General features: G+C 32.5%; 4 non-coding genes across 4 annotated transcripts; all 4 read left to right on the top strand.

Moving 5' to 3' along the window:
- The first annotated feature begins 2,635 nt into the window (after positions 1 to 2,635).
- Positions 2,636 to 2,706, top strand: INS49_007590. The gene has a single exon. It is a non-coding gene; the product is annotated as a tRNA-Asn (tRNA).
- Positions 2,707 to 11,466: 8,760 nt separating this feature from the next.
- On the top strand, positions 11,467 to 11,539 carry INS49_007591. The gene has a single exon. It is a non-coding gene; the product is annotated as a tRNA-Lys (tRNA).
- Positions 11,540 to 11,906: 367 nt separating this feature from the next.
- Positions 11,907 to 11,979, top strand: INS49_007592. The gene has a single exon. It is a non-coding gene; the product is annotated as a tRNA-Asp (tRNA).
- A 770-nt stretch (positions 11,980 to 12,749) lies between these two features.
- Positions 12,750 to 12,820, top strand: INS49_007593. The gene has a single exon. It is a non-coding gene; the product is annotated as a tRNA-Gly (tRNA).
- Positions 12,821 to 14,440: the final 1,620 nt, after the last annotated feature.

Consider the following 14,440-nt stretch of genomic DNA (forward strand, 5'->3'; position numbering starts at 1 on the left):
TAGATATATTAAAAAGTATTCAATCTTCTTTAGGTGTTGGGAAAATTCATATACATGGCCAAAATTCTATACAATATCGTGTGGATTCTATTAAAGAATTACAGGTTATTGTAAATCATTTTGAAAATTACCCACTCGTAACTGTTAAACAAATAGATTTTATCTTGTTTAAAAAAGCTTTCAATATAATTAAACTTAAACAACATCTATCGCAAGAAGGGTTATTGAGTTTAGTAGGTATTAAATCTTCATTAAATTTAGGTCTGACTGTAAGTTTAACAGAAGCGTTTCCTAATTGAAAAGAATTCCAAATTAATAGACCTGATTATACTTTTAACGGTATTCCTGATCCTAATTGAATGGCGGGGTTTGCAAGTGGTGATAGTAGCTTTAATATAAAAATAAGTAACTCTTCTACTAGTTTATCAAGTCAAAGAGTTCAATTAAGATTTGCAATAGGATTAAATATTAGAGAAAAAGCTTTCGTTGAATTTTTAGCTACTTATTTTGGTTTGACAGATAAGACAAAGAATGTTTATTTTTATAAAGATTCTGTAAGATTTGAAGTCGTAAATTTCTCTGATATTCTTAACATAATAATACCTTTTTTTGATAATCACTCAATTCAAGGTAAGAAAAGTTTAGATTTCGTTGATTTCAAACGTGTAGCTGAGATTGTTAAGGGTAAAGATCATTTAACATCTGAAGGTTTGAATAAAATTTTAGAGATAAAAGTTAAAATGAATGAGTAATAATTAGGAATAGAGTATATTTTCTTCTTTGTTTATTTGTATGATAAATTTGATTGCTATGTAATATTGTGGGCTAAAGACGTGCCACATATTCCTAAACAAAGAGATGCGAAAATGCGAATTTTAGCTAATCTCAAAAAATAGGATAAAAAAGATATGGATTGTAGCCTGAAATTCGGCTACATGAATAAGAAATTGCTAGTAATCGTGAATCACTATGTCACGGTGAATATAACCTTGGATTGGTACTAACCACTCGTCACATGCTGAAAGGAGTACGTGCAATAAGTTTGCTCTCTTATTTTAATCCAGCGAATAATAGGATTCGGGTTTTTTTATAGGATTCTTCGTATGCGCGATTCTAATTGGTGTTAAGTCGAAATACGGTTCGTGTAGTGGAAGTTGCACGGGATTGATTAACCTTTAACAAGAAAATATGCTGTATATATGCCCAGACTTCGGTAGTATATACACGTTATCTATTAAGTAGGATTAGTAGGTAATTGTAACAGGCAATGGGCCTTTTATCTTAATAGTTACTTTTTAAGATAAAAGAGGAAATTCTATAGGTAGAAAATGATGGTTACATCAGTATAATAAAGTTAATAACTTTATTATTAAGAGTTCGAATCTCTTGTTTCCTGGATCCCGAACGAAGTTCGGCATAAGGCTTCGCCTGCCTGACTTCTCCGTATGCCGAACTTCGTTCGGGATACTCCTGGTATAAATTATTTATAGTGTGAAGTCTAATCCCGCCTAAGGCGGGATCAGGCTTCGCACTATTTTAGTGCGAAGCTATGACTTAAAAATTGTTTTTATTGCTACTTCTTGGTGAAGCACTCTGTATGGGGGTACGAAAGGGTATCTAATTTATGTTTTAATAAGTTGAGGCTTACTTCGCAGCCGCTTTTGGTACGAAAGAATTTCATCTGGACTTCATCCATATAAAAAAAGTATACTTTTTTTATCAGGCCGGCCAGTTAGAAGAGGCTCAGCAAGCTCCTCTTAATAATAAAAAATTTCGTGGTTGTATAACCTAATATATTTTTCGAACCGATTCGATTCGAATCAATTCGAATCGAATCGAATGAAATCCGCTGCTACTGGAAATCTATCTTGAATTTTCTATAATATATATAAATCGAGCTAAAAATAGATAAACTCTAGGTTTTTAATTCAAAAAAAAAAATGATACAAGTTGCAAAAATAATTGGTACAGGTTTAGCTACTACAGGTTTAATAGGTGCAGGTGTTGGAATAGGTGTAGTCTTTGGTGCTTTAATCTTAGGTGTAGCCAGAAACCCTTCACTTAGAGGGCAACTATTTAATTACGCTATACTAGGTTTTGCTTTTTCTGAAGCTACTGGACTTTTTGCCTTAATGATGGCTTTCCTATTACTATACGTTGCTTAATTAAATATTCAAACAGTATTAAAAGGGGATATTAGATTATCCCCATCTATATAGTGGCTATACGGCCGCCTTAAAAGGAGGCTCCGGCGTTACATACTTCTGCGCAGCCACCTGATCCCGAACGAAGTTCAGGATATGGAGAAGTACTCCTGGCTGAAGTATAGCTAAATATTAAATATTTATGTTCAGTTAATTAAGTTAATTAATATAGATTGTACTCTAACCTAGTTGATTATTAACTTAATAATCAACAGAAATTGTCCTTTGTATCCCCGGGAGGGGATACGGTTTAAAGGAAACTTCCTTCATTGGCAAGAAGGGCTGAGCTGTAAACTCAGTAGCTAGATGCTTCTAAGAGTTCGAATCTCTTGTTTCCTACTAGGGTTCTTTTAACTTCGACCAGAAATGTTGGCCGAGTTATAGTAGTTATAGTAGGGTTGTCCCTTCTATTGGTATAACCCTTCTTCTTCGCCTTTATAGCTCAACGGTAGAGCTCGGTACTGTTAATACTGAGATAGATGTTCGACTCATCTTAAGGGCTAATGATAGTTACATTGTTTACGTCTGCTATTGTGTCTTTCGTGTATTTTTTATTAAGGTGGTCCTCGTCGTCAGTAGTACTATTCCTGCCTTACTTCGTAGTGCAGCTTCTAGATTTTTTTCAAAAATAAAGCCCCCTGTCGAAATATGCCAGTCAGGCCAGTAGGAAAACTCGCTCTCGCCCCCGGCGCCCCTCTCCTCTCCTTGAGTTTACGTAAGAGGAGAGTGGGTTATAAATAAAATATATAGAAATAGCTTAGCTTAAGTAAGTAACGAATTATCACTTTTAATTCTCCTTTTCATTTTTATGCTTGGTAATTATTTTTACTAAGAAAACTATAAATCAAACTAACTGTTTTTTTACTATTATAAGTGACAAACTTAATAAGAAGTAATTTTCAAGATCATCCTTTTCATTTAGTAAGTCCATCTCCTTGACCGTTATACACAAGTATTTGTTTATTAAACTTAACTACTAGTGCTGCATTATCTATGCATAATTTTAATAATAGTTATTATTTCTTTTACATAGCTTTAATATTATTAGTATCAGCTATGTCATTTTGATTTAGAGATATCATATCAGAGAGTACCGCACCGATACAAAGAAGCGTCTGTGCCTTTTTAAGATTTTTATACAATTTAACTACAGCTAGAGCTATTACAGATGAAAATGTAAAGCAAGCATTAAGTACTCATAAATTAAATTCTAATTCTTATAGTCTTTATGTGAACAATTCAGATAACTTCGGGTATTATTTAGCAGGTTTACTTGAAGGAGATGGTCATATATCTATTCCAGCTTTATTTAAAAATTCTAAATTAACTAGAGTTTTAAATCCTAGAATAGTATTTACATCTCATATTAATAATTTAGGTCTATACGCTTTTATTCAGTCTGAATTAGATAACAAGGGGCATTTCCAAATTACAGGAACAAATACACTTCGTTATATTATAGGGGATTTAAAAGGTATTCAAATTTTAATAAATTTAATGCATGGTAAGTTTAGAACACCTAAAAACCAAACATTTAATAATTTAATTACAATAATCAATGATAAGTGTTCTTTAAGTATACCTGAAAGTCTATTAGACACATCGGATTTTTTTGATAATAGTTGACTAACCGGGTTTACAGAATCCGATGGTCATTTTGGAATAAAATATGTTGAAAGTAAATCTAAATCAGGTATAATGAAAAGAGCTCATAGTGAGCACGTTACTCTTAAATATAGATTAGATCAACGTGCATATGATAAACCTACATCTTTATCAATGTTACCTTTTATGGAAAAGTTAGCAATATTTTTAGATTGTCCTGTAAAAACGTATAGTAGTAATAAAACAAATACAGAAGTATTATCTCTAACTGTGTCAGCTATAGGTAAATTAGAACCGCTAGTTAACTATTTTGACAAATATCCTTTAATAGGAGACAAGCTTAATGATTATAAGAAATGAAGAATTGTGTATGATATGATGATTGCCAAAGAGCATCTTTCTCCGGAAGGAAGACTAAAAATTAAATCTTTAATAGCTTAGTTTATGTACTTCACAAACTTAGTAATAAGGACAGCTTTTCTCTTGTACTTATATCACCTATTTATAAGTGCTCTCTTTAAATTTAACTATTTGCTGGAAACTCTTATAATAATAAGACAATCAGCAGGAAACCAACGGACGCATAATTATCCTAGTAGGATCCTCAGAGACTACATGTGAAAGATTAATGCGTTATATATATAACCCATTAGTTAAGATATAGTCCCAAACAATATAGTGATATATTGATTAATAACTTTAGACATTTTTAGGTGATCACACGCTAACAATCTAGGTGTAAGCAATCTAAGAGATTTGGCGTATAATTTCTGTCAAACTCCGGGGAAGTCCGAAGCCAAAACTACCAAGCCTCCGCTGAAAAGTGCGATATGTAATAGAGGTGGCTTAGACTAATCATCTAAGGTAAGGTAAAAAGGTTTATGGTGACGAAAGGAAAGGATTATCGCGGATCTAACCTCGTGATAAATAATTATTATTATGGGAAAAGAGCAACGAGTAGACGGCAGATCTTCGCACGCGGCGAAGAGTCAATCAGGTACCGGATTGATCCCTACCAGGTCGGGTAGGTTAAGGTGTACTCTAGCAGCCCGGAGACGGGTGGTAGAATCGAATGGAGGTAACAGCTCGATTCGAGAAAATGTTTCTAGGATTGGGTTGCCATATCAATATTTATATATTTATTTATGATGTGAATGTTAATCTTCATATACAAATTATATATTTATATTCGGGTTACGCTATTAATGTTGATAAAATGGTTCCTTAGTAAATCTACCTTAATTGTATATAACCAGCTTTCCTCTATGTTAGTCCTCGTTAGTTGAGGTAGGGACGCCGTAATAATAACAGTGGTAAAGGTTATGAAAACGTGCAGTGCAGAAAGGATTAAATTTAGGAGTTATTCTATTTATAGTATCAGAAGCTCTGTTCTTTCTAGCTATTTTTTGAGCATTCTTCCATTCAGCTTTAACTCCAACTGTTGAATTAGGAGCTCAATGACCACCAATTGGAATAGAACCAGTGAACCCTTTTGAATTACCTTTATTAAACACAGTAATTTTACTATCAAGTGGTGCAACTATAACTTACGCACATCACAGTTTAATTCAAGGAGGTAGAAAAGGTGCTTTATATGGATCAGTTGCTACAGTATTATTAGCAATAATTTTTACAGGCTTAGCCCACCACCCACGTATACTTTTTGGCATTGCTGGTTTCATAAAGAGGAGCTTGCTGGCGAAGCCGTCCCTCCGGGACTACAATAATAGTTATTCTAGCTTTAATATTTCATCATCTTTGTAGGGTAACTAGAAAAAACTTTTATGGTTTCTGTTCTAGCTCAATAGGGTCTTTTAATAACCATTCACTGATGTGTAACTCCAATAGATTTTATACAACGAGAACAGAGGGTTCAAATCTTAAGGATTCAGGGCTTTCACCTTTCTGAGTATCAGGGTTTGCTGATGCAGAATCAACCTTTGTTCTTAAAATATCTAAAGGTAGTGCTACACGGTCAGGTTGAAATGTGATTCCCGAGTTTAAAATAGAACTTCATGTCCGAGATGTGATACTTTTGCGGAAAATACATTCTTTCTTCGGTGTAGGAATAGTGAGCGAACGTGGTACTAGAAACACAGCTTTTTACAGTGTACAGTCTGCACGTACTATTGCAGATGTAATTATTCCGCACTTTGAAAGATACCCTCTTAATACTCAAAAAAGAGCAGACTTCCTTCTATTTAAAGAAGGTGTGGATTTATTACTTAATGGTAAAGCACGTTCCAGCATCGAAGGAATAAAAAATATTGTAAGTATTAGAGCGTCCATGAATAATGGTTTGACCGACACATTAAAAATCAACTTTCCTAATATTACTCCAGCTCCTCGTCCAATAGTTAGTTTTGATGGAATCCCTGATTCTAACTGATTCGCGGGTTTTGTAGACGGAGAAGGTTATTTTTATGTGAAATCTATCCAAAACAGTAAATATTCATCTGGGTATAGTGTTAGCTTGGTTTTCTCTGTGTCTCAACACGTGAGAGACGAAGGTTTATTAACTAAATTCATTGAATACTTAGGTTGTGGTAGAATTGAAAGAGCTTCAGCTAGACCTGATGGAGTGAATTTTGCTGTATCTAAATTCAACGACATTAAAGATAAAATCATTCCTTTATTCCTAAATCATCCACTACAAGGAGTAAAATATTGAGATTTCTGTGATTTCTCCGAAGTAGTTAATATTATGGAGACTAAAGGTCATTTTACTCCTGAAGGTTTAAAAAGAATAAATTCTTTAAAATCTGGGATGAACAACCATAGAGAGAATAAATAACTATTCATGAAGGCTGCTCCTACGAAGTCAGGCAGCAAAGCTCTTATTTCATTTAACTAAGCCAGCAAAAAGAAGTATGCGTTTAGGCCTTTGCTTAAATTCATGCATTAAATTATTAAGTAAGCTTAAGGTTTATGCAGTGAGTTAGGCAAATAAATAAAGTAAATTGCATGAAAATCTTGGAAGCATTAATTGCCAATTAATATAATGACAAGACAATATGCAGCCAATCTTATTAAATCTTTACAGATAGACTTTTAATAAGAAGGTTCAACGACTAGTAATTAGAATAGTAGATTTTGTAATAGTTGTTCGTTGATACTAGTTCTACTTATTTAAAAATCTTTAGTATACACATAGCAATATTATTGTATACATGACATAGTCTGAACAATAATGAAAATTATTGAATTAAAGTTATAAACTTTAAAATAACAAATTTGTTCAAGGTATTGAATACAATGTGTCATCTTTTACTATAAGTGACGGTGCTTTCGGTACATGTTTTTTCTTTGGAACTGGGTTCCACGGGTTGAGTAGCAGCCCTAATAAAAATTTATATAATATTAAAAAAATAAATAATAAAAATTATAGTAATTTAGTTAGTAACACTGATATAAACAACAAATTAAATATTACTTTGCCTACTTTTACATCTGAAGTTAATTCTTATTATTTAGATCGAAGATTTTTAGAATGATTTGCGGGATTTACAGATGGAGAGGGTAATTTCCATATTAGATTAACAGCTTTGGAAAATACCACATATAAATATGCCCAATTTACATTTCAAATTGGTCTTCATAAAGATGAAATAGAGGTCTTAGAATAGAATATATTAAAAATACCCTTAAATGTGGTCATATTACCAAATCTAAAGACAAAGTGAATTATTTTGTAAATGATATAAATTCATTATTATATGTTATAATTCCTATATTTGATTATGTAAATCTAAATAGTTCAAAATATCACCATTTTGTATTATTTAAAAAAGCAGTGTTATTAACTAAAAATAAAGGTCATTTATCCGCTGAAGGTAAATTAGCTATAATAGACTATAAAAAAGAAATGCAAAAGTTTTCAGGTAAATGAATTCCAGGTTCTATAAAAGATAAAATTAATATAACTAAATATTGATTAGCAGGGTTTATAGATGCAGAGGCTACCTTTTCAACTAATAAATATGTGCCTAGGTTTAAATTGGAAAATCATATTAAAGAATTAGAATTGTACAATGAAATAAGAGAATTCTTTAAAACAGGTAATGTTTTATTAACAACACCTCGAGAGTATAAAGTAAACAGTAACCCTACAATTGTGTTAGAAATTAATAAAGTTAATGAACTTAGGGATACTTTTATACCTCTTATGTTTGATTCTAATAAAGAAGTTCTATTAAGAACGTTAAAAGCTAAAGATTTTTCATTATGGTTGAAATTGGTAGATATGTATTATAAAGGTTATCATACTACATTGGAAGGTAAATATGTATTTGATGCGATAAAATTACATATGAATAAATATAGATTAACAACTAATGTAAATTTACTTAAAGATCAAAAAGTTATTTCTCTTCCTGAAGTGGAAAATTTATTGTCTGCACTTTATTTATCTGATAGTCCTTATGAGATAAGACCATCCGGAGTAGTACGTTATATTAGAAATACTAATAAATTAGTTAGTGAAGCTACTAATATTGTTGTCATATATAGTAATAATGATAGAAATATTTATAGTAGTATGACTGAATGTGCTAAAAGTCTTAATATTTCTAGGAATACTATAAAACAATATTTAAATACAGGTAAGTCTTATAAAGGGTACACTTTTGTTTTAATTTAAAAAATAATATTATATAATTTATTATTAATAAAAAAGTTAATAGCAAAAAAGTCATTATTTGTGAAGTTATTAACTTAATGATAATTTGCTGCCAAGTATATATCGTTTATGACATATATAAAGGTTCAACGACTAGCTAATAAATATGAAGTACTTTAAAATATCTTTTTATTTGGTGACGGGGTTTCGCTTACGAAGGTCTCTCCTTTCCGGCTTCGCACCCTAAAAATAAAAATAGTTTTCTGCACTGATGAATCGATGTAGAATTAAAGTAAAGAATGGCATTATACTTTTCATATTAATTATTAAAATATTTTCTTTTTATTTTAATAAGCACTAATATGATGACATAGTCTAATCAATAATGTGAATTATTGTTAATATTTTGTGCATTCAATCTCTAGTTGGGATAAGAGAACAAGTGCAAAAAAGTATGCATCTTCTAGATTATGAGCTTGCGCCTCAACAATTGATTCTTGTAAGTTCCCTTTAAAGATTGGAAAGGAATCTGTTAAATTTAACCCATGGTTAATTACAGGTTTTGTAGACGCTGAAGGGTGTTTTTCTATTAGAGTTAGAAAAACGACTAAAACACGTATAGGCTGACATGTTGAATGCGTTTTTTCAATCTGTCTTCATACGCGAGACTTACCTTTATTGCAAGAAATTCAATCTTATTTTGGTGGAGTAGGTAGAATATCTGTAGGTAAAAATTGTGGATACTTTGTATCTTCTATGGAAGATATAACTACTGTAATAATACCTCACTTTGTTAAATACCCTTTAATAACAAAAAAGCTAGGTGATTTCCTTCTTTTTAAATCGGTTGTAGATTTAATTAAAGCTAAGGAACATTTAACAATGGAAGGTATGCAGAAGATTGTGTCTATAAAAGCTTCTATTAATCTCGGTTTAACTGAAACATTAAAAGTTGCTTTTCCTAATACTATACCTGTTTCAAGACCTTTATTTGTAAATACGGAAATTCCACATCCTTATTGAATGGCGGGTTTTACATCTGGGGATGGTTGTTTCGCTGTTACTGAGAACAAGTCTTCTTCTGGAGTTTACGTAAAACTAGTTTTTAGTTTAACTCAGGATAGAAAGGATGAATCTTTAATTAGAAGTTTCGTTGATTTCTTTGGATGTGGTACATATCAACCTTCTTCTAAACGTACTACGGTAAATTATCAATGTCGAAAATTTACTGAGAATTATGAAACAATCATACCCTTTTTCTGTAAATACAGTATAATAGGAGTTAAGAAACAAGATTTTGAGAAATGGTGCAGTATTGCCGAAATAATTAAAAATAAAAATCATTTAACTATAGAAGGATTTGACCTGGTTTGTCATATCAAATCTGGTATGAATAAAGGCAGATAAAACTCCAATTTATAATTTATAGAGTGGACTCCTACGCAGGCAGGGAAGCTCGAGATTTATTTTTGGTTATCTCTCACCGATCCTAGGATCGGTGGTAAGTAGATGAAGACATAATAAAAAAGTATATCCCTTTTGGTACTTATGCTTAATTATATCACTTACTGTGAATTAGTAAAAGTTTAATCAAGGGATCATACTAAACTACCAAACTCCGGGGAAGCCCTAAAGACAATAATACCACCTTATATATAGTGAAAAGCCTAATAATAAGTACCATTACTAATCATAGTGGGTGAGGTAAAAAGTTATTGTATTAAGGAAACTTAAATGGGTAATCGCGGAACTAACCTATATTTATCTTATTAGATTGATATGGAAAAGCGCATCGAGTAGACGGTAGTTGTTACTAAAGTTAGCATAATATATTTAATTTGCTTATTTGTAATTAAGGTATACTCAGTCTTCCTTAGAAATAAGGAAATAACTTTACGTCCTAGCTAAGTCGTATTAATATGTTTATATGTGCTTGTTTATATCGAGCTTGCGCCATAATAATTACGTAAATTAGACATATCTAATTATACGATATGCTGAAGTAAAGATAGACGCGGTTATAATAGGAACTCTTTTTTTGTCAGTAGCTTTATGGAGAATATTTGCCTACCATCTAACAGACAATCATCACCTAGGTTTTGAGGGGGGTATTCTCTACTGACATTTCGTGGATGTTGTATGACTTTTTTTGTATGTTTCTATATATTACTGGGGTTCTTAATTAATTATTCCATTATTGTTTACGTTGAGGGTTCTAATGATAAAGACGTAGATAATTCTACTCAAAAAAATTCAAATGAATCTAATGCTAAAGACGTAGATAATTCTACTCAAAAAAATTCAAATGAATCTAATGCTAATAAATCAAATGCACCCCAACATATACTTGATTTAGAAGCAGAACACAATAGAATGCATGAGAGAAATAAAATAAGACTTAAAGAATGACAACGAGCTCTAGAAGAATTAGATAAAGAAAAAAGATCTAAACAAGATTCCAGTAATGTTGTTAATGACGGGTCTGAACCAACACCTTTAACTGATTTAGATGGAGGTGATTAATATTATCTTTGGTTTGCGATTACTCCGAGCTTGTTATGGTTCCGCTACAGCCACTATAAAAAAGAATCTTTTTTATTTCTTAGTCTTAATTTTTCTTTAGGGTCTTTCATGTATAGTATGGTGCATAGTGAACATAAACTACTATGCACCAAAAAGAGTATAGTTTAACGGTAAAATAAGAAGCTTCAACCTTCCGGTTCTCAGTTCGAATCTGAGTGCTCTTGATCTCCTTCCATTTTTTGTTACCCTTCGTATCCGAAGGATCGAGCTTGCGCCCCCAAGGGGCGTAAGGCCTGGGCCGAGAGGCAGTAAAAATAGAATAATATATTAAATATATGTAACATGGCTGCCTAACTGCTAACTAGTACTTTTCCTCACTACTCACTGTAAGGTTAGCCGCGAGTCCTATATATTTTATAGTATCTCTCCTGACTGCCTTACTTCGTAGTGCGAAGCCGTGGTGCGAAGGTAGCCAGGATTATAAATTAATATCTTAAATAACGGGTATTTTGCTAAGGGTTTTTAGTATAATGGTTAATACATGTGGCTTTTAATCACTAAGATATCGGTTCGAATCCGATAAAACCTATTCATATCGCTGCATTATAAAACTTATTCTGATTAAATATATTAATTCGCCTTACCCACCACGAACTTTTATATTTTAGTGCTTCAGCCATACTTACTTTTCTTGGTCTGCCTGCCGAAGGCATAGTTGGACTGTTGTCTTCGAATTGTGCGTTAATACTAGTAAAGTGGGTGTTCGATTTAGGCTGGCGATTTTCTTCGAAAATACGAAGGCAGCCAAGCTCCATTTTATGTGTTATTTTTATTTAATGTTTTGTTAGCTTAATTTATGTGTATAAAATTATACTTCACTTAGTGAGTTAAATATAAATTAATAAGAAAGGAATTAATGTTGTTAGCGTGCAGGCTTCGCCATAATATAACACTTAGAATTAGTAACTTAATTGGTCGAGGACTTCCTTGTCACGGAAGTAGGTGTCGGTTCGAATCCGATCTAATTCGTGGTCTAGGTTAGATAGTCTAGATTATAGATTCTTTTTTTTTTTTACACTTACTCGGTGCCTGCCATATCCCGAACGAAGTTCGGGATCAGGAGAACGCACCCCTGGTTTTATAATCAAGGACGGAGCTATCTTTATTAGGTTATAGCTCTAATCCCTCCCGATGTAATCCTACTTTTTTAAGAGGGATTTGCTACAACTTAAACATGTATTATATAAGAAATATACAGGAAAAGTTGCTATAGGTAGGGCGAAATATTTGCTACATATTGTGTATTAACACCTGGGTGTTCGATTCACCTCTTTTCCGATCTCTAACTCCGTGCCTGCCTTTTCTGTTGTGTACTCCGTACTCCTGCCAGCCTTCGGACGGAGAAATGACCTTCGGAGAAGTCAGGCCGAAGTACCTGCCATACTTACTTCCTAGTTAGGTAGGCAGGAGGTATACAAATATATTTTTTTTATTAGATACTTTCCTGGGTAGTTGTTTATCTCTTTTTTAATTTCCTTATACATTGTTTAGTATCCGGAGGATCCCGCTTTGTACTTCTAATTAATTATTCTTATATTACTTCGTTAACCAAAGGCTTTTTATTACTATAATATGACTTTTTATACCCTTTATAGTCTTGCCGAAGATATGAGGGGGGGGTCTCTCTAGAATACAACCAGTTAAGCTGTAGGCGTTGTTAGGGTTATCCTTTAGTACCTAATCCCTTACCACCTAAGGAATTAGGTGGTAAGGGATTAGGTATAATAAAATAATAAACAACGGCTATCATTTAATGGTAGGATGTCTGTCTTCCAAACAGAGTGTGTCGGTTCGATTCCGACTAGCCGTATATTCCTTTTTTATATAAACCAAGGAGTAGTTTTATTTTGTTACTGGGCTCCGCCAGCAAGCTCCTTTTGGCTGTTATATTTTCTCAGAAGTATGTCAACATAGTTGGAAGACGGCTTGCTGGGCTGTACTTCTGGCCACACTGACGACTTCGTACGGCTGGCTACGAAGTTCTACGTACGCAGCACTTGCCTGACAATGTAGGAGTACTTCGTCGTCAGCCCAGTCAGGAGTAGTTTAGGAAAAGAAGTATAGCAGGAATAATTTCATGCGGACTTCGTACGAAGTCGGAAGAAACGTATAAATTCAACCTTTATCTAATGTATTGTTAGCTCAGTTTAGCTTTACTTTATTAGGTAGGCTTCTTCGGTCGGTAACGAAGTTCTACGTACGCAGGAGAAAAGCTCTCACTTGGTAATGTTAATCTAAACTGATAAGAAAGGATTTCATGAATTATATGGAAGATTTGAGATTTCATCTCTTATCCCCGCAGGGGATCAGAAGTCTCAACCACGATAATTTCAGTAAGCAGTTAATAGGTCTTGGTAGTAATAGAGTAAAAGAATTTTGGCAGTCAGACTGCTGCGATAATAGATTCACTCTTGGCTTAGTTAGTGGGATAGGAACATTTAGGTAAATATAATTGATATAAATTTCCTCAAAGAGGTATATTATTTTTTTTTATGAACAATTTATTTTTAGTTAATGAAACGTTTACAAATGGTTATCTAGCAAATATATTAAATATAATTTCTTTATTTGCAATATTCTGTGGTGTGTTTGTTATTATAAGCAAAACCCCGTTGTGTCAGTTTTATTTTTAATAGGATTATTTGGTAATATTGCTTCTTATTTAATATTAATAGGATTAGGCTTTATGGGTTTAGCATATTTAGTTGTATATATAGGAGCTATCTCTATATTATTTTTATTTATTTTAATGCTGATTAATATTAGAATAAGTGAGTTACAAAGTAATACTAGAAATACTATACCTTTAGCTATCACAATAACAATAGCATTAAATTATCCTTTATTTAAATTGCTACCTTATGATGTGGCAATATTAAGCAATAATTATTATATGAATAATGTTTTATACGATATATCTTTAAACAAATACAATTCAAATTATTTTAATAATTTAAATCTATATAATAATAATTTATCTTTTGTTACTAGTAATATGTGAGATGGAAATTTAGCCGAAACTGGTCATATTACAAGTATAGGTAGTGTGATGTACACCAACTACAACATGTGATTACTAATAGCTAGTTTTATACTGTTATTAGCAATGGTAGGTTCTATTGTTATCACATTAAAACCATTTGTACCGTCAAATAACAATTAGTTTTCAGTTGTATCCCGAACGAAGTTCGGGATCTGGATTTTTTATGTTTAAATGTTTAATAAGGGAATAACTCATAACAAAAGTTTCAAGTGTCCATCTATACTGACTTCTCCTTTTGCCTAGCAAATTAACTTCGTAGTTAGCAGGGGGTACTTCGTTGTCAGGCAGCCTGACTGACAGGCAACCTTCGGCAGCAGCCAAGGAGGAGAAGTCATCGTAATTGTGATTATTTTAGTGCTGTACTTTTGTTGTGAAGCTAATAAGTAT

This window comes from Diaporthe citri, assembly GCF_014595645.1.
Source record: "Diaporthe citri strain NFHF-8-4 chromosome Unknown scaffold_24, whole genome shotgun sequence".
Lineage (NCBI taxonomy): Eukaryota > Fungi > Ascomycota > Sordariomycetes > Diaporthales > Diaporthaceae > Diaporthe > Diaporthe citri.